The sequence below is a fragment of the Lissotriton vulgaris genome, chromosome 6, assembly GCF_964263255.1.
Source record: "Lissotriton vulgaris chromosome 6, aLisVul1.2, whole genome shotgun sequence".
Taxonomy (NCBI): domain Eukaryota; kingdom Metazoa; phylum Chordata; class Amphibia; order Caudata; family Salamandridae; genus Lissotriton; species Lissotriton vulgaris.
Genome location: NC_141694.1, coordinates 951,723,763 through 951,744,063, shown reverse-complemented (window position 1 = coordinate 951,744,063; position 20,301 = coordinate 951,723,763). Strand labels below are relative to the sequence as shown.

The 20,301-nt window shown below is 49.1% G+C and overlaps 1 protein-coding gene across 1 annotated transcript in view; it reads right to left on the bottom strand.

Annotated features, from left to right (window-relative positions):
* Nucleotides 1-20,301, bottom strand: part of HINT3 (histidine triad nucleotide binding protein 3) — a 276,697-nt gene that overhangs the window by 150,785 nt on the left and 105,611 nt on the right. The window lies entirely within an intron of this gene.

Here is a 20,301-nt window from a genome sequence, read left to right as displayed (position 1 = left end):
CACCCGGTTGGAAGTTTCTATCCTTTGGGTGAGGAGCGCTACCTCTTTGTATTCTGTCTGCGCCATTCCCGTCAAGCGTTGCCTCAGAAAATCCCTCAGAGTGCTGGGATTACGTCACTGGAACGCAGAAATCAGAAGGCGTTGGCGGCCATTTTAAAGTTTGCGATCTCATTGTGCAAACCTTGGGAATCTACGTGCTTTTGCCAACCGGTGACCCGCACATCTGATTCCTCAAACTTTGTATTTTACGTGCGTTTGCCAACCGGTGACAGGCACACCTTATTTATTATATTGTGCCGATTTGTGGAATTATTCCTCTCTCCACAGCTCAGAAATGCGTTTATTTTTCCTACCGGTGACACCCACACCATACTTTTACATTTAAGCTACTGGATGTATTTAACCCCTTGGAGCACATCCGCCACGCTCGTACTTTCAAACGGTGACACGTACACCTCAAATATTGCTTTCTTTTGCTATGCTTTGCTATTCACGTGTGTTCCCTTGATCGGTGATACACACACCTTCAAGTTTCATTTTGGCATAATTACTTAAATAAGACTGCTCCTACGTGCGTTTCCCTCCACGGTGACATGCACACCTCCATTCATAAATTTTATAACAATCCTTACTGTGTGCGCATCCACCATCGGTAACACATACACCCGGATCGTCGTCTAGATCTGCTACATGGTCATTGTCTGCGTTCATTCTCCGTACTTATTTATTGCGAAATCTTACATCTAATTGGTTTCTTTTCTACCGTCTGTATAATTATTTATTTCTTAGAATGGCTTCAGGTAACATATGGAACCTTTCTCCTCCACAGCCATTTATTCCATCGACAGGTGATGACTCACTTAAATGGTATGAGTGGCGAGAATATTTTGAAAACTATATTTCTACATTTGAGTATGAAGAAGAACTCACTCCGGAGAGGAAGAAAAAAATCCATCTCCACTGTTTAGGTGCTAAAGCAATGAAAATATACAATTGTTTCAACAAAAAACCCAGAGAAGGGGATGTATACATGATTGCTTTAGAAGATTTATCCTTGTACTTTAAACCTACTATTTCAATTTCTGTTAACAGATACAAATTCTTCCAACGTAAACAGGGCCCTGAAGAATCGGTGGAAGACTTTGTGGCTGCTTTAAAGAATTTACCAGGAACTTGCATGTTTGGTGCATTGCATGACAAATTTATTTGTGACAAAATTGTCATACGATCAGCCAGTAAGAGTATCCAGGAGAAACTGTGGGCTAAGGGAGAATTGCCACTTGAGGAAGTTATTGAAATTGTCAAATGTACAGAATTAACAGGTAGATGCGCAAAGGCAGTTTTGTTAGAAGATAAGGCTACCACGGAAGAGAAGTCTACTATTGTCAAAGTCACTTCTTCTAAGAATCCTCATAACATACTGCGTTCAAACTCTCTACAAGGGAAAGATACTAGCACTAAGACGAAACTGTCTGACGACAGGAAGTATTTTAGATGTGGTAGCAGGTACCATTTAGCAAATTATAAAATGTGTCCTGCATTAAAGCAGAAATATACAAGATGTGGTTTAGTTGGGCATTTTCAGCCACCCATGCCCAAGGGTTCTGTGACGTGCCTAGATTCCATGGTAGAACCTTGGGCAAGGGTGACGGTTGGATGGCAGTTGCGGTGAGGACCAGCCAAGGATTAAGATGTGCCCTCGGTGTCAGTGGCATCTATCTAATAAAGCCTTCAACTTACCTCCAGTCTCCGGTGTCATCCTTACATTCTGTTTGAAAGAAATAAACTATAAGAAGTGAAAGAAGGAATCTCTTTGCTTGTTAAAGCAGACTCTAAAGTTATTTACTACTGCTTCTTCAACCGGTTGTTTTCAACAACTGGAGGTGCAATGACTCCACAGAGCTCAAGACTGAAGGAGACCCAGAGATGGCAGGAGGGCAGCAAGATAGCGGTTACCCTGGGCCCCAATCAGTGCACATAGGACTCCGATGGAAAACTTGACAACAGTACCTAGGAACCTACAGTGCGTAGGTGCACTTTAGAATCAACCACTGAGGAAGGAGTTACACTGAATATGGCTCAAAGAAAGCGAGCAAGACACACAAAGACTGGCACCTGGATGGCAAAGTAAATCGAAAGCGACAAACACACACGGGCATGGAAACGGACAGATAAGAGTGACAGGCAGGCAGACACACAGTGACATCCAGCAACGTTTACGCTTTCAGAACTTCGGCACTGTGATGTAAGAGCATTCTAGCCAGTGCTTTTGGTAGATAGAGTGTCTCACTGATAAGAATGCTGCCATCTTGGAAAGGGATACCGCTTTGTGACTAGGATGCCCTTTGCACTGTGGTGTGAAGAGCTACTACCCAGTGATAGTATAAACGTAAACGCTTTAAGCAGGAGAGATGCCACAAGTTAGAACAGACCGTCAGGGCATGTATACTAAAGTAATACACTTAAGGAAAAGCACTATAACACTCTGACGAGAGTGCTGATAAGATATACAGGTCTGAGGCTGTACATGTGGCATCACACTATGTTGCACCGACACGTCATGCCATTTGTTATACCAGCATTGTTTGGTGTGTTACTTGCTGTAAGTTCTGTTAGATGTCCAGTGGGGGTGTGATTCGAGCTTCAGCAGTTGATGTGTTACTAACAAGGCAGGGAAGGTCCAAGGATTCCAAGGCTAAACAACGCTTAATAAGCTGGTTTCATAGGTAGATGGAGACACACTCAAAGCTCTGGACCTCTTGAGCTTCGTAAGGATAAGTGGGTTTGAGAAAAGGAAAGTGTGTACTCCGTGAGAGTCAGTATTGTGCTTTTTGGGATGAATACCCGTTCTTTCAGATTTTCATATAGAAGACACGACTACTTCGAGTTGCAGTGTGACATCTTTAATGTTGTTTGTGAGACAGACAGCCGACACGTGTTTCGCCCCCTACTGGCGAGTTGCGCCGGGGATTTCTCAAGGCTATTTACACAAATGCAGCGTATAATACAACTGTTTCCATATTGTCAAAATTCCAAAACAGGAGTTTCAATACTCGCAGAACAATATTCTCCGGTAAGATTGCAGAAGGCTAGTCGCTGCAGTTCAGTCCCTGCCAGCGGCTCTCGGCATTCGGTATGTGCATGTGATGTGTAACTGGGGGAGGGAGGATCACGTCTTTACTGGCTCGGGCAATAAAAGGTGTTTGCAACATTTCCCGAGGTTTCAATCAATCAAGCATTTGTAAAGCGCACTACTCACCCGTGAGGGTCTCAAGGCGCTGAGGGGTGGGGGGATCACTGCTACTGCTCGAACAGCCAGGTCTTGAGGAGTCTCCTGAAGGTCAATAGGTCCTGGGTCTGCCGTAGGTCGATGGGGAGGGTGTTCCAGGTCTTGGCGGCGAGTTGGGAGAATGATTTCCGCCGCTGGCCGTTCTTCGGATGCGTGGGACGATGGCGAGGTCAGCGGAGCGGAGCTGACGGTTCGGGGTGTGGAAGGTGAGTCGTGTGTTGAGGCATGCTGGACTGGTGTTGTGAAGTGCCTTGTGAGCGTGGGTGAGAAGCTTGAAGGTAATCCTCTTGTTGACGGGGAGCCAGTGCAGGTCTCTAAGGTGTTCTGTGATGTGGCTGTGGTGAGGGATGTCGAGGATGAGGTGTGCAGAGGCGTTCTGTATGAGTCACTTCTGAAGTTTGGCCGTGGTTCCTGCTTAGAGGGCGTTGCCGTAGTCCAGTCTGTTGCTGACGAGGGCCTGGGTAATCGTCCTTCTGGTTTCGGTGGGGATCCATCTGTAGATATTGCGAAGCATGCAGAGGGTGTTGAAGCAGGAGGATGAGATGGCGTAGACTTGCTGGGTCATTGAAAGTGATGAGTCTAGTATAACTCCCAGGTTTCGTACGTGGTCTCTGGGTGTCGGTGCAGCGCCCAGTGTGGCCGGCCACCAGGAGTCATCCCAGGCGGAGGGGGTGGGTCCGAGGATGAGGACCTCGGTCTTGTCTGAGTTCAGCTTCAGGCACCTGTACTTCATACATTCGGCGACGGCCTTCAATCCTTCGTAGAGGTTGGTTTTGGCGGTGGTGGGTCCTTGGTGATGGGGAGGATCAACTGGGTGTCATCGGCGTATGAGATGATGTTGAGGTTGTGCGATCGGACGATGTTGGCGAGCGGTGCCATGTAGACGTTGAAGAGTGTCAGGCCGATGATCCTTGGGGTACGCCGCAGATGATCTTGGTGACATACGAGCTTGAAGGGGAGGGGGGGGGGGGGGGGACGACGACACTGTTCTACCGGTGAGGAAGGAGGTGGTCCAGTACAGGGCTTTGTCGCGGATCCCCGCATTGTGGAGGCATGTGCGTAGGGTGTGGTGGCAGATGGTGTCGAAGGTGGTCGACAGGTCCAGGAGGAAGAGGGCCACAGTTTTGCCGTTGTCTAGAAGGGTCCGGATGTCGTCGGTGGCAGCAATTAGGGCGGTTTCAGTGCTGTGGTTGCTGAGCAATCCCGATTGGGACGAGTCCAGAGCATTGTTCTCTTCGAGAAAGGGTGTCAGCTGCCTGTTGACAAACTTCTAGATGACTTTCGCCGGGAATGGGAGCAGGGAGATGGGCCTGTAATTCTTGAGGTCCTTAGAGTCCGCCTTGGGTTTCTTGAGTAAGGTATTGATCTCGGCGTGCTTCCAGCTCTCCGGGAAGGTGGCGGTCTCGAAGGAGGTGTTGATGATCTTCCGGAAGTGGGGTGCGATGATGGTGCTTGCTTTGTTGAAGATGTGGGGCAGGCAGGGGTCGGACGGTGAACCGGAGTGGATGGTGCTCATGGTTTTGATGGTGTCGTCGTCGTTGGTCCAGGAGAGCAGGAGGTTGGTGTGGCTGGGGGGGGCGGTGATTCTGAGGTGTTGGTTGCTGTCGGGGGGGGGGGGGGGGGAATCTGGTTGTTGAAGCTGTCGTGAATGTCTGCTATCTTGCGGTGGAAGAAGGTGGCTAGGGAGTTGCTGAGGTCTTCGACGGCGGGATGTCATTCGGAGTTGGAGCTGGAGTTGGAGAGTTCCTTCACGATGTTGAAGAGCTCTTTGCTGTTGTATACGTTGAGGTTTGGTGTCTCCATCGCAACATTTTTTGCGATGATCAGTATTTACAAAGGGAGACACCTGTGCCAGTAAATGTTGTGATCGGTATTGGAAGCCCGTACTATTGCTGGGCTACCTGTGGCATTGTCACTTGTGAGAGGAGGATTTCAACTCTTTGGGGGGGAATACTCAAGATATCTACATTAACTGTTTGTTACTGAGACGTTGGGTGCATTGAAGGGTTATGTACACAGGATTGTGCTGGAGAAAGGCATAATATAATACTGGTGAGGTACACACTGAGGAGGGTCCCTGTGGATGTACAGGGAGAAGTCAAAAAAATGATAAAAGACAAGTTGAAAGAGGGCATCATAAAACCGGTTGATGCTTCTGCTTGGGTCTCTACAGTAGTCATAACTCAGAAAAGTGATGGCAGGCTCAAGTTCTGTGTGGACTTACTTAGTCTTAATCATCATGTTGTGAGCAACACTTTTTATGCTTCTGAATATCAATGAGTTGTTCTTGCTACTCAAGAGTGGTAAGTAGGGGGAGGAGCCAAGATGGCGATGTGCACGGACGTGTAGTCTCTCGGCTCCCCGATCCTTTGTCCTTCTCGACGGAATCCTGTCCTGTCTCCTGTCATGAAACGCTAGCGAGAGGACGGGAAAAGTGAGCTGAGCGGGATGGTGCTCTCCCGAGGTCCCTGCCTGCCTGAAAATCCGCCGGATTGCCGAGTAATCTGCGGCGTTCGTCTTTGCCCCTGCTCCTGTGTCCCGAGTCGGGAAGCGGATATGGCGGCTGCCGGAACAACGAGGAGCTGTGCCTGCGGACTGACCCTGGCGCCTTGACGGGCACTACCATCTGCTGCTGCCCACGCCTGCCCTTCACTTGCTCACTGAGAGCCTGCCGACCGGGAGTTCTTCACGGGTGACTCCGCACCGGGACCCTCAAGTAAGACAAGCTGCGCCACCTCCATGATGGCGGACACTTGAACACTGCGAGTCCCCCACAAGCCTGCTCCCGATCCGCGGATATCATCACGGGGCTTTTGTTGCGCGCTGTCCACCGCTTGCAAGCCCTGCCCTGGCATAGCGACCTGTGTCCTCGCTGTTTTGGTGATACCTGTGCCTCTGCGCCCCTGTGTTTCCCCTGCTGGAGCCGACGCAATGGTGGGTCTGACCGCGCTTAATGCCAATCCTGCCTCGAATTATGACTGTACTCTGCTGCAGCGCCCCGGGTGCTATCCTGCTATGAGTGCCGCGTTGGTGACCGGTGCGACGATGGAACCCCCGGCCGCTCTGACCTGTGGCTCTATCCTTGACGCTATTCGTGACCTGCGAGCAGAAGCGCGTGTGGGCTTTCTTTTGCTGTGCGATACACTTGAGGCTGCTACGCCCTCGGCGGATTACGCACCACCGGTCCGTCTCCCTCGTTATGCTGCTATGTCTATCCTGACTCCAGACCGGGCTACAATGTTGCCGCGAGCGCCCATTAACTTTGCCAGCGCTACACTGTTACCGCCTTCGCCGGAGCCCATGGTCTTTGCCGAGACTTTGCCGCCTCGGGGATTGCCGCCCAGTGCCCCTCAACCGCCTAATCTCCTTGCCCATGTTTTTTTGACTCAGCTTGTGACTTTCCTTCTTTTCTCACTTTGGGAGAACCAGCTGGCGTTGCTTCGTGGGGTCAATGGCACTGATCGAGGACGGACCCGTCCATTTTGTATTGAGACACCATCTATCTGCTGGGAGCGGCCATCTTGTCTCTTTGTTTTGCCAGTGGGGATCGCTCTGTGTGGACTTTGGCCGAAGGGTCGAGTGCGGACTGGACAGGGTTAGCTGATTTCTCCGTGAGGACTGCGCATTCCTGGCTAGCGCGGGTTTGATTTGGCACTCCTTCATTTTTGTTCTAGTGTGACTCTCCTTGTTTTATATGATGTTCGCAATGCACTGTATTTCGCTGGCACACATGAAGGGAAATTGGCACCGTCCATTTTGTGACTACGAGTCTCCCCCTTTTTCTACGCTTCCATCTTGTCTCTTTGTGGTGTAGGGGGTTGGCATTCGACGAGGGGTGAGTCCTGGGAATCTCCGAGATTGGGCCAGTGTTAGGCGGTTTCTTTGCTCTATTGCTTTCCCCCTTCTCCTATGGTTGTGACTTCTTGCGGTGGGTGGATGCATGGGGTCGCCCGAGATCGGGCCAGGGCTGGGTGATTACTTTGGTGATATGGACGCGTTAATGGGCTGGGACTAGGATGGGACTGCCCTTTTTCTGATTTATTCGTATATTTTGAAATGTCTCTCCCCACCTGCAGTTTTGATTGCCGCTACTGCTGTGTTGATGACAATTGTGGTTGGGGCTGTTTACGGGGTCGGTGGAGTCCGGGAGACTGCTGCATTTGGCTCCTCCCCCCTCTTCTGAGAGTTTGAGAGTGGGATGGTTTTTCCCGCTCTCCTTATTCTCTTTCCCACTTGGGGGTTCTCTTGGGGCGACAGGCATGCCTATTGGGGGGGGGGTGGGCCGTAGCCTTCCGCTGGTATGCAGGGTGGGGGGATGGGATGTGTTTTGTGTTTTTTCTTTGTCTCTATGGCCCTCTTTTCTTTTCTTCTTTCTTCTGTTCTTTTTCTGTTACACCTCTTTGTTTCCTTTGGGGTCGGGGTTCAGTCTTATCAAGGGGTTTATTGCATCGTAACATTATGTGACATAGCGGTTGGCCCTTGCTTTCTGAGGACGGTGAAATAGCTTTCTGATACATGCCTTCCTCTATTGCGCCTCCTTCCGGGGGCTCCTTGAATGATAATGGCTATCCTGGTCTGCTATTAGCTACTACCCTTTTTGTAGACTGATAACTTGTATTCCACAAAATCATAAAATTAAACCTTGTTTTATCCTTATGTTATGGTTTTACGCTTTATACACAAATACTGTGTTCAGGGATGGCTTCAACGGCGTTCTGTCCTATTGGCTATTTTATATTCTTCTCCTATATGTCATAGCGGCCGGCCCCTAGGGGTTGTAGGCAGACGCTGTGTACTGTGCTAGTAATAAATAAAGGTTTTAAAAAAAAAAAAAAAAAAAAAAAAAAAAAAGAGTGGTAAGTACTTTTCTAAGCTTGCTTTGAAAACTACTTACCACAAAATAAGACTTCATGAGGAGTCAAGAAGTCTTACAGTTTGTGTTACAATGGAAGGCACGTTCCAGTTTATGAGGATGCCTTTTAGGGTATCCTTGACTGCGAGCGTTTTCCAACTAACAATGTCTGAGATTTTCAAAGGGGTTGGAAACGTAACTTTCTTACAGGATGACTTCCTGGTCTTTGGAGAGTCAGTGCAGGATCACAATGTTTTGAGGGCAGTGTTGGGCACACTAAGGGATGCAGGTCTCAGGTTAAGGAATGATAAATGCAGGTTTCTTGAAGAGAAAATTGATTATTTGGGACATACCATTTCTGGGGAGGTGGTTGTAGGAGAGTAGGGTCTGCTATCCTATGGTCACCCCAAATATTTGCTTTTTGCTTCACTGGTTTATGACTTAATGGGGCTGTAAAGAATCAAGAAGGGCCTTGACTCATTACTCAGGATGGCTGAGTCCAACTAATACTATTAAACAAAACAAGAGCCAATACTGGGGTGTCAATTTCAAGGACTGATCAATTTCAACAAAAGCTGCTTTGATTGAAGCAAAAACAACCTGTACTTCTTTAACCATGAACAAGTTTATTCTAATTTGTTAACCATACTTTTTTTCTTTTTGCGCACACTATTCGGCGTGCATGGAAAATACAAAATATAAAATACAGTAGATATTATATACAAAATATACAAACAGATGAAAACACAATTTCAAACACACTTGGCCATACATTCATACACAAAGCATTCACAACAACAGCAAATAAGGAAACAATGCGTCCGAGCATCGGTCGTTTAGTCAGTGGAAAATGTTACTTTTCATCTTTTTGCGATCTATTATAGTTGTAATTGTCACAAGATGTCTTATGAAACAAAATAAATGCAACCACTGTTCCAAAGTGAAAATGGTGACCAGATGCGGGACAGTAAACTGGTCGACGCGTTTCAAACCCCTTTCAATTTAGTGGGGGTTCTCCTCAGGACCGGATTGGTTCTGAAACAATAAAAAAGGCTGGCTTAAGCACATTTGTTCAGGGTCTCAATAAGGGGGAAGCAAAGAAGGGATCAACTCCCTGTGTCCAACAGCCGCTCCCTACCTTAATCCAATAGTATTAAGAACTCAATCAATGGCAGGCAGGTAAGAATCCAAAGTGGAATTGTATTTCCCAATAGATGTGATCACAGCAGCTGTGTGAGGGAAGACAATACAAACGACTACATTTAATATAGTGTCACCCCTTCCCCAGTCATTCAATCCACTCATGCGTGATGCGGGGGAGGGACAGGGAACGTGTAAACTTACCCGCTGGCGAACAGCTTCGTGCTGACTGCTCCGTCGAAAGGTAAACTGGGCGACCGCTTCTATGCTGCAAAGCGGAGCGAAACGGTTGTTAGCTGACTGGCGTAGAAAACGCAGGCGTGTTGATTCAAAAGAAAGCGTGACAACATACCGATGCGGGAGCAAGGCGTGAGTCCTTCTTCTCAGGCGGTGTGCATGGTTCACACTGCTGGAGTCGTCGAGTGGGAGTCTTCCCTCACACAGCTGCTGTGATCACATCTATTGGGAAATACAATTCCACTTTGGATTCTTACCTGCCTGCCATTGATTGAGTTCTTACCCCAGTATTGGCTCTTGTTTTGTTTAATATTAATGGGGCTGTAGGCCTGCTAATCAGACCCACAGCCTGCTGTTCTCTCTCTAAAGTAATGCCAATGCACTTTAGGTGCATTACGAATTGGAACTGGTTCACCTTATAGGCCCCTGTAACAGTGTACTCCAAGTACCCAGGGCATAGGTGTATCCAAGGCCTACCAGGGGCTGCAGCATGTATTTTGCCACCCCTGGCCTGGCCTCCATATTTGACACAACTGGCTGATCACTCAGCTGGGGTAAGTTGGTGTAATCACCTCTTACTTAGACATAGTATCCCTAAATCTAACCCTAACTGGACACATGTTAACCTATAAGCCACTCCTATGGAAGGCCTCTGCAATCCTGGAGGCAGAGTGAGTGGTTTCATGTGAGATGGTGCTCTAGCATGAGCTGAGCCTGTCTGCAGCTGTCGGGAACCACTCCCTTAGCTGTTCCGGGATATTGCCATACCATATACTCTTAAGTGCATTATAATCCTCGCGGTTATATGCTAACTTTGGTTTGGCTTTATCAAAAGATGTCGAGTAAGGTGTCATACGATTTGGAATACTATCCCCTCGACAGTCCTGTCGACGGGGATAGCATTCCACCCTTCTAGAGGGACACGACATGTACATAACCTGAACCCCGGTTAAAGTTAAACTCGAGCCTCAGCATCACAAAATGGATGCTGCTACCACAGACACAAGTCTGACCTCCTGCTGCTGGGAGTCCTTCCAGCGAGGGAGGCTTGGCCAGAGGGTTTCCTGCCTTGGGAGGTGCGAGCACCACCCCAGACAGGATTTTTTGTATTGGGTAGGACAGGGCTGAATAGATTGAGACATGCCTGGGGCACACAAGGTGTCCCCGTGCATAAGCCAGTCTAAACCGGTGCTGGGGCTTTCCAGCCCCAGTCCTGGCGCGGAGCTGGACAAAGGTAAGGGGGTGTAACCGCCCCCCTTCCTGGTCCCACCCAGAGGAGGGACCTAGCAGGTGATCCACCCCTCAGATTGGGAATAAGAGTGGGAGCAGTGCCATAGCACCTCAGATCATCCTGAAATTAACTTGAAACAAAGAAGAAGACTGGACTTCGACATTCTGCTGCACAGAAGACTGAAGAGTATCTCCCTTGTGGCCTAGGAGTGGCCACCCTGTGAACACAGGCACCATCCAGCAACTCGACGTCTGCTTTGCCGCCGCCTCCTACCGGAGCCCGAGCCCAGAGCCTGACGAGACCCAGACTCCCAGACATCTCAGAGCCCGATCCACAGTCCCTGCAAAGAAGAGACCCGTGGAGGCACCGAGAGTCGAAAGACCCCCGAGAAGCTGACTGCGCAGCACCCGAGGCACCCTCGACGCTGTGCTTTGGGGTTTGAGAAGCCCCACCACCGAGCAGCATTTGCACCAAAGATAAGCCCCCCAGCATCTCCACGATCTGCGTGGGGCCTTTTGCACTTTGCCACTCGACACGCCATCCCGGCCACTTGCCACGTGGCTCGCGGCCATCTTGGCGACGAAACCTACAATCAACACTGCGGGTCTGGTTGCTCCAGACTTGCCCTCGCTCCCCTGAAAAGGAGCACCCGCTCTGACCTTGCTGTTCCAAGTGATAAGCTTTCTTCACTTCCTGCGTGGCTCGCATTAGCCAAGGCCTGTTTGCTCCAATCAAGTTGCCGACACCGCCATCAGCTAGAGCCTTCGTATGACAGCTCGTGATCGACTCCTGGACGTCCTCGACCTCTTCGTGTCCACGTGGCTGCGGAGACAAGCTACACCTCATCGCCTGTTTGCACCCGACATCGCCTGGTTCCATCCTGGTTCCACGGTAGTCACTGGCTAGTGACTTTGAACATTGCCCCCTCTGCTTTCAGGTCTTCACCACTTCAGATCCACCCTTGGATCCACCAGAACTCTCCTCGACGAAACCCGACACTACTTCGCACCTGTGCACCCGCTTCCTGTGGGCGAGGTAACTCAGCAACGCCGGTGTTCCTACACTGGTATACACCTCTAGTGCCTAGGTCTAAAGTTTTGCCCTTCTAGGTCAATCGGAAGGTTCCTTAAACACTAACTTTGTAACTTTTACGCACCATTGACATTGCATTGGTGTATGCGTGCACTTTAAGCGCTGCACCCGAGTCCCGCGGGCCTTTCCCGACTTCTTCACTGTTAGTCCCGAACAGCTTCAGCGATTCCCAATGCCCTAGGCCTACTTCCTTTCAGCTAGGTGGTTCTTATACCACTATTTTAGTATATGGTTTAGGTGGCCCCTAGGGCTCATCCATATTGTGCAACTTTTGTATATTTAAACTGTGTTTTGTTTTAACGCATTTGCTTCTGTGCTCATAAAGAGTATAGGGTATATTTGTAGTAAATAAATATATATATATTTTCAATATATATCTGTGTGGTGTCCTTTCATTTGGTATTCAAGGGAATTGTGTATGGTAAATCAGCTTCCTTCACATGCCTTTACAGAGTTTAGCCTAAGACTGCTTTGTCAACGCTACTAGGATAGCTGGTCTATAAGGTTGACTTACAACCAATCATCATAAGGGTTGCTTGGCATTGTACAAGGTGATCACTAGAACTAGTGAGCATCATATACCAGGCCAACTTCTCCCATTGGTGAGCAGCGGCTGGGATTTGAGCTTGCTGTTTTACCATTACAATCTTTGAGAGTATCATTTGAAAGATCATATAGGTACCTGCTAGGTACATATAAAACAAGACTAGTATACTTAAGTTCTACTGAACTTAGTTGTTGTAGAGGATATGGAGTAGCACACCCTGACTACAACTACTAGATAGGTTTAGGAGGTAAACACCAGTGTAGGTAGATTGCAACATATCCACCCACACTAGAGCAATGTCTGGAGCAGAGGGGTCCACTGGACTTACTCCTGTTGAGAGTGACCCTCCAAGGGCACCATCCAAATTTGCTATGCTTAATTTTAAGGAATTGAGTCAGCTTTGTGCCTCAAGAGGTCTCAAGACGGGTCCAACCCCTACTACAGACCACCTTAGAGAGCTTTTAGACCAGTCTGAAGCTCTAAAGACCTCTAAAGCAGACCCCACAGGGAATGTTGAAGGAGGCTCTCCCACTGAAGATGACAACACTGACACCACTGTCCCTGTAGTCCAGATAGATGAGGATGACCAAGTCACTGGAGATACTCAGCCTGAGGAAGAGGAGGAGGAAGAAGAGGAGACAGAAGGGGGGAGCAGTGATTCTGATGATGGTAGACTTAGTCAGGTGCCAGCCAGCAGGCTTAGCCAGGCTAACTTAAGTGTATTTGGGACTGAGATAAGCATGACCTTACCCAGACCCCCAAGTGGACTTAACCAGGAGCAAAGGAGGAGAAGGAATCATCCAGGTGAATCCAATACCTCCCAAACTTCTTGAGGTTCTCATGGTCACTCCAGAAGGGGGATGACTAGCCCTCAGAGAAGGGAACATGAGGCCAAAATGAGAGAGGCTGAGCTTAGGATCCAGAAGCAAGAATTATAAGTTGCCCTGGCCCAAGAGAAACTTGCTAGAGCAAGACAGCCTAGAGAGAGTGGATTAGTACCCACTGGTGGCAGCATTATCACAAAGGATAAAGACAGGTCCTATGACAATGGAAACCTGAGTAAGATTGTGCCCCCCTACAAAAGCTGGGGATGATATCCACAAATGGATGACTGCACTTGAGAGAGCCTGCAGAGTACAGCAGATCCCTCAGAAGCAGTGGGCAGCAATCTTGTGGCTCTCCTTTGAAGGTAGAGGCCGAGACAGACTCCTCACAGTTAGTGATGGGGATTCTAGAAACTACCTGGTCCTGAAGAGTGCTCCGATTGATGGGTTAGGCTTAACCACTGAACAGTACAGGTTAATGTTCAGAGAGACCCAGAAGACACAGACTCAGGACTGGTCTGAATTTGTTGAAAGTGCCACTAAGGCTCTGGAGGGATGGTTGCTGGGAAGTAAGGTTACAGACTATGAAGGATTGTACAATTTGCTTATGAGAGAACACATTTTAAATAATTGTCAGAACCAGCAGTTGCATCAACATTTGGTTGACTCAGATCGGACCTCTCCCCAAGAATTGGGAAAGAGGGCAGACAAATGGGTTAGAACCAGAGTTAAGCAAAAGAACCAGAACCAGAACCAGGGTGGTGACCAAAAGAAAACGGACCAGAAGGGTGGGGAGCAGAAAGCTAAAGACCAGAAGTCTTCAACAGGGCCCCAAACTAATACAGAGGGTGGGTCCCAAACTTCCAAGAAGAAGAAGAAAGAAGGTCAAAGAAAACCCTGGTGTAGTACATGTAAAAACACCTCTCACTGGACCAGTGAGTGTAAAAAGGGTGGAACCCCCAACACTGCAGCACCTAAGGCACCTGCACCCACTAGTACATTCAGCAGTGTTGGTCCACAAACTAAGGGGGTAGTGGGTATCACCGTGGGAACTGAGGGAGATTCTGGCCTAGTCAGAACCCCTACACAGGCTGTTCTGATTTGTGATGGGGACATAGATGTGGCCCCTACTATAAGCCCCAGTAATCTGGGCAAGTACATTTACATTTACTACTACACATAGTGTGGCAATTGTTAATTTCTCCTGGGGAGGGGTAACTGGCCTAAAAAGAGTTGTGGTTAGTGCTGATCTCCCAGTTATATGTTTGTTGGGCAATGACCTGGAGAGCTCTCTATGGTCAAAAGTTGAGTACAGGACTCATGCAGAGATGTTAGGGATATCATCACATGTCCTTGCTGTGACCAGGTCACAGGCCAAAAAGTGCCTCTCTGAACCTCAGGTCTTGGATCCTGGAACAATGGACCAAGCACCTTCCAAGAAGAAGAACAGGAGGGTAAAGGCTGTGCCTTCCCAACTGCCTACAAGTGAGGATAGCCTTCACAGGAAGATGATCTTGAGACCCCTGAAGGAACTGTCCCTGAAGAACTTAAACCTGATCAGGTTGAGTTTCTGGGGACAGGGGGACCTTCTAGGGCAGACTTGGGGCAGGCTCAGTTAACCTGTCCTTCTCTTAAACCCCCCAGACAGCAGGCTGCTGCTGAGGCTGCTGGGAATGCTCAAGGTACCCATAAAGTATATTGGGATGATGGGCTCCTTTATTTATAGGGTAGAGACCCCAAGCCTGGTACAACCAGGAGGTTGGTTATACTTCTGCAATTTAGGGGCTTCCTTCTTACCATGGCCCATGATATTCCCTTAGCAGGACACTTAGGCCAGAATAAGACTTGGGACAGGCTTGTCCCTCACTTTCACTGGCCTCACGTGTCTGAAGACACCAAGGAGTTTTGTCGCTCCTGTGTAACCTGCCAAGCCAGTGGTAAAGCAGGTGGCACAACAAAGGCCCCCCTGATACCACTACCTGTGGTGGGGTTCCCTTTGAAAGAGTGGGGATTGATATTGTAGGTCCAATGGATCCCCCTACAGCATCTGGGCACAGATTCATACTGGTGGTGGTGGACCATGCCACCAGGTACCCAGAGGCAATTCCACTTAGGACCACAACGGCTCCTGTTGTGGCCAAGGCCCTACTTGGAGTTTTCTCCAGAGTGGGGTTTCCTAAGGAGGTAGTATCTGATAGAGGTGCCAACTTCATGTCAGGATACTTGACAGCTATGTGGAAGGAATGTGGTGTCAACTACAAGTTCACCACTCCTTATCATCCACAGTGTAATGGGCTTGTTGAAAGATTTAACAAGACCCTAAAGGGTATGATCAAAGGATTACCAGAAAAGCTCAGGCGGAGATGGGACATCCTTCTACCCTGCCTTCTGTTTGCTTACAGAGAGGTCCCACAAAAGGGGGTTGGCTTCAGCCCCTTTGAATTGTTGTTTGGGCACCCTGTAAGAGGACCCCTATGTCTGGTAAAGGAAGGATGGGAGTTACCTCTCAAAAAGCCTAAACAAGACATAGTGGACTATGTACTTGGTCTCCGCTCCAGGATGGCTGAGTATATGGAGAAGACGTCCAAAAACCTTGAGGCTAGCCAAGAATTACAGAAAGCTTGGCATGACCAAAAGGCTGTCTTGACTGAGTATCAGCCTGGACAGAAGGTATGGGTGTTGGAGCCAGTGGCCCCAGCAGCACTCCAAGACAAATGGTCTGGACCCCATACAATTGTTGAGAAAAAGGGAGAGGTTACCTACTTGGTGGACCTAGGAACTCCCAGGAGGCCCCACAGGGTGCTCTATGTCAACAGACTGAAGGCATATGTTGACAGGGCAGACATGGGCTTGCTCATGGCTACAGATGAGGGGCAGGAGGAAGAGAGTGACCCTCTCCCAGACCTGTTAACTCAGAACCCTGAAGATGGCTCAGTTGATGGTGTGGCCTTAGATGGCAGCCTCACTGAACATCAGCAACATGACTGTAGACAAGTTTTGCAGTCATACAGACATATGTTCTCATTGACACCCAGTCAGACTAACTGGTGTACCCATGTGGTGGACACTGGTGACAGTCTTCGTGTGAAAAGCAAGATTTACAGGCAACCGGACCATGTCAGGGACTGTATAAAGTCTGAGGTGCAAAAGATGCTGGAATTAGGTGTTATTGAGCCTTCAGAGAGACCCTGGGCTAGCCCAGTGGTTGTGGTCCCCAAACCTCACACCAAATATGGCAAGAGAGAGATGAGGTTCTGTGTGGATTACAGAGGACTCAATGCTGTCACTAGGACAGATGCACACCCTATTCCAAGGGCAGATGAGCTCATTGACAAGTTGGCTTCTGCCAAATATTTGAGCACATTTGATTTAACAGCTGGCTATTGGCAAATCAGATTATCTGAGGACTCCAAAGCTAAGACAGCATTTTCTACCCCAGGAGGACATTACCAATTTGTGGTGATGCCCTTTGGTTTGACAAATGCACCTGCCACCTTCCAAAGGTTGGTGAATCAAGTCCTTACTGGGTTGGATGACTTTTGCGCAGCATATCTGGATGATATTGCGGTCTTCAGCTCCACCTGGGAGGATCACCTGGTCCACCTGAAGGAAGTGCTAGAGGCTCTGCAAAAGGCAGGCCTCACTATCAAGGCCACAAAGTGCCAGATAGGGCAGAGTAAGGTTGTGTACTTGGGCCACCTTGTAGGTGGAGGACAAGTTCAACCACTGGAGAGTAAGATCCAGACCATAAAGGACTGGTCCCCTCTAACTACCCAGACTCAGGTCAGAGCTTTCTTGGGCCTGACTGGGTACTACAGGAAGTTTGTTAAGAACTATGGGTCCATTGTGACTCCTCTTAATGATCTGACATCCAAGAAGATGCCCAACAAGGTTCAGTGGACAGTAAACTGTCAAAAGGCATTTGATTACTTAAAAAAGGCCATGTGCTCTGCACCTATCCTGAAGAGTCCTGACTACTCAAGAGAGTTCATTGTCCAAACAGATGCTTCTGAGTTGGGAGTGGGAGCTGTGCTTTCACAACTTAATGTAGATGGTCAAGACCAGCCCATTGCTTTTATTAGCAGAAGACTGACCCCCAGGGAGAAACGTTGGTCAGCTATTGAGAGGGAGGCTTTTGCTGTGGTGTGGGCCCTGAAGAAGTTGAGACCATATTTGTTTGGCACTCACTTCAAGATTCAGACCGACCATAAGCCCCTCTTATGGCATAAAAAGATGAAGGGTGAAAACCCCAAACTACTCAGGTGGTCCATTTCCCTACAGGGGATGGACTTTACAGTGGAGCACCGCCCAGGGACTGACCATGGCAACGCAGATGGTCTCTCCAGGTACTTCCACTTAGAAAATAAAGACACAACTGGTCAAGGTTAGTCTAATGTCCCTGCGTTTGGGGGGGGGGGGGGGTGTAGGAGAGTTGGGTCTGCTATCCTATGGTCACCCCAAATTTTTGCTTTTTGCTTCACTGGTTTATGACTTAATGGGGCTGTGGGCATGCTAATCAGACCCACAGCCTGCTGTTATCTCTCTAAATTAATGCCAATGCACTTAAGTTGCATTACGAATTGGAACTGGTTCACCTTATAGGCCCCTGTAACAGTGTACCCCAGGTACCCAGGGCATAGGTGTATCCAAGGCCTACCAGGGGCTGCAGCATGTATTGTGCCACCCCTGGCCTGGCCTCCATATTTGACACAACTGGCTGATCACTCAGCTGGGGTAAGTTGGTGTAATCACCTCTTACTTAGATATAGTATCCCTATATCTAACCCTAACTGGACACATGTTAACCTATAAACCACTCCTATGGAAGGCCTCTGCAATCCTGGAGGCAGAGTGCGTGGTTTCATGTGAGATGGTGCTCTAACATGAGCTGAGCCTGTCTGCAGCTGTCGGGAACCACTCCCTTAGCTGTTCCGGGATATTGCCATACCATATACTCTTAAGTGCATTATAATCCTCGCGGTTATATGCTAACTTTGGTTTGGCTTTATCTAAACAGGTCGAGTAAGGTGTCATACGATTTGGAATACTATCCCCTCGACAGTCCTGTCGACGGGGATAGCATTCGCCCCTTCTAGAGGGACACGACATGTACATAACCTGAACCCCGGTTAAAGTTAAACTCGAGCCTCAGCATCACAAAATGGATGCTGCCACCACAGACACAAGTCTGACCTCCTGCTGCTGGGAGTCCTTCCAGCGAGGGAGGCTTGGACAAAGGGTTTCCTGCCTTGGGAGGTGCGAGCACCACCCCAGACAGGATTTTGTGTATTGGGTAGGACAGGGCTGAATAGATTGAGACATCCCTGGGGCACACAAGGTGTCCCCGTGCATAAGCCAGTCCAAACCGGTGCTGGGGCTTTCCAGCCCCAGTCCTGGCACGGAGCTGGACAAAGGTAAGGGGGTGTAACCGCCCCCCTTCCTGGTCCCACCCAGAGGAGGGACCTAGCAGGTGATCCACCCCTCAGATTGGGAATAAGAGTGGGAGCAGTGCCATAGCACCTCAGATCATCCTGAAATTAACTTGAAACAAAGAAGAAGACTGGACTTCGACATTCTGCTGCACAGAAGACTGAAGAGTATCTCCCTTGTGGCCTAGGAGAGGCCACCCTGTGAACACAGGCACCATCCAGCAACTCTACGGCTGCTTTGCCGCCGCCTCCTGCCGGAGCCGGAGCCCGACGACACCCAGACTCCCAGACATCTCAGAGCCAGATCCACAGTCCCTGCAAAGAAGAGACCCGTGGAGGCACCGAGAGACGTGGGACCGGACATCTCGAAAGACCTCCGAGAAGCTGACTGCGCAGTACCCGAGGCACCCTCGACGCTGTGCTTTGGGGTTTGAGAAGGCCCACCACCGAGCAGCATCTGCACCAAAGATCAGCCCCCCAGCATCTCCACGATCTGCTTGGGGCCCTTTTGCACTTTGCCACTCGACGCGCCATCCCGGCCACTTGCCACGTGGCTAGCGGCCATCTTGGCGACGAAACCTACAATCAACACTGCGGGTCTGGTTGCTCCAGACTTGCCCTCGCTCCCCTGAAAAGGAGCACCCGCTCTGACCTTGCTGGTCAGAGTGATAAGCTTTCTTCACTTCCTGCGTGGCTTGCATTAGCCAAGGCCTGTTTGCTCCAATCAAGTTGCCGACACCGCCATTAGCTAATCAGCTAGAGCCTTCGTGGGACAGCTCGTGATCGACTCCTGGACGTCCTCGACCTCTTCGTGTCCACGTGGCTGCGGAGACAAGCTACACCTCATCGCCTGTTTGCACCCGACATCGCCTGGTTCCATGGTAGTCACTGGCTAGTGACTTTGAACATTGTCCCCTCTGCTTTCAGGTCTTCACCAATTCAGATCCACCCTTGGATCCACTGGAACTCTCCTCGACGACCCACCTGCAGCATCTTCATCTTCAGGCACCATCGACCTGCGTGACGAAACCTGACACTACTTTGCACCCGCTTCCTGTGGGTGAGGTTACTCAGCAACGCCGGTGTTCCTACACTGGTATACACCTCTAGTGCCTAGGTCTAAAGTTTTGTCCTTCTAGGTCAGTCGGAAGGTTCCTTAAACACTAACTTTGTAACTTTTACGCACCATTGACATTGCATTGGTGTATGCGTGCACTTTAAGCGCTGCACCCGAGTCCCGCGGGCCTTTCCCGACTTCTTCACTGTTAGTCCCGAACAGCTCCAGCGGTTCCCAAGGCCCTAGGCCTACTTCCTTTCAGCTAGGTGGTTCTTATACCACTATTTTAGTATATGGTTTAGGTGGCCCCTAGGGCTCATCCATATTGTGCAACTTTTGTATAATTAAACTGTGTTTTGTTTTAACGCATTTGCTTCTGTGCTCATAAAGAGAATAGGGGATATTTGTAGTAAATAAATATATATATATTTTCAATATATATCTGTGTGGTGTCCTTTCATTTGGTATTCAAGGGGATTGTGTATGGTAATACAGCTTGCTTCACATGCCTTTACAGAGTTTAGCCTAAGACTGCTTTGTCCACGCTACTAGGATAGCTGGTCTATAAGGTTGACTTACAACCAATCATCATAAGGGTTGCTT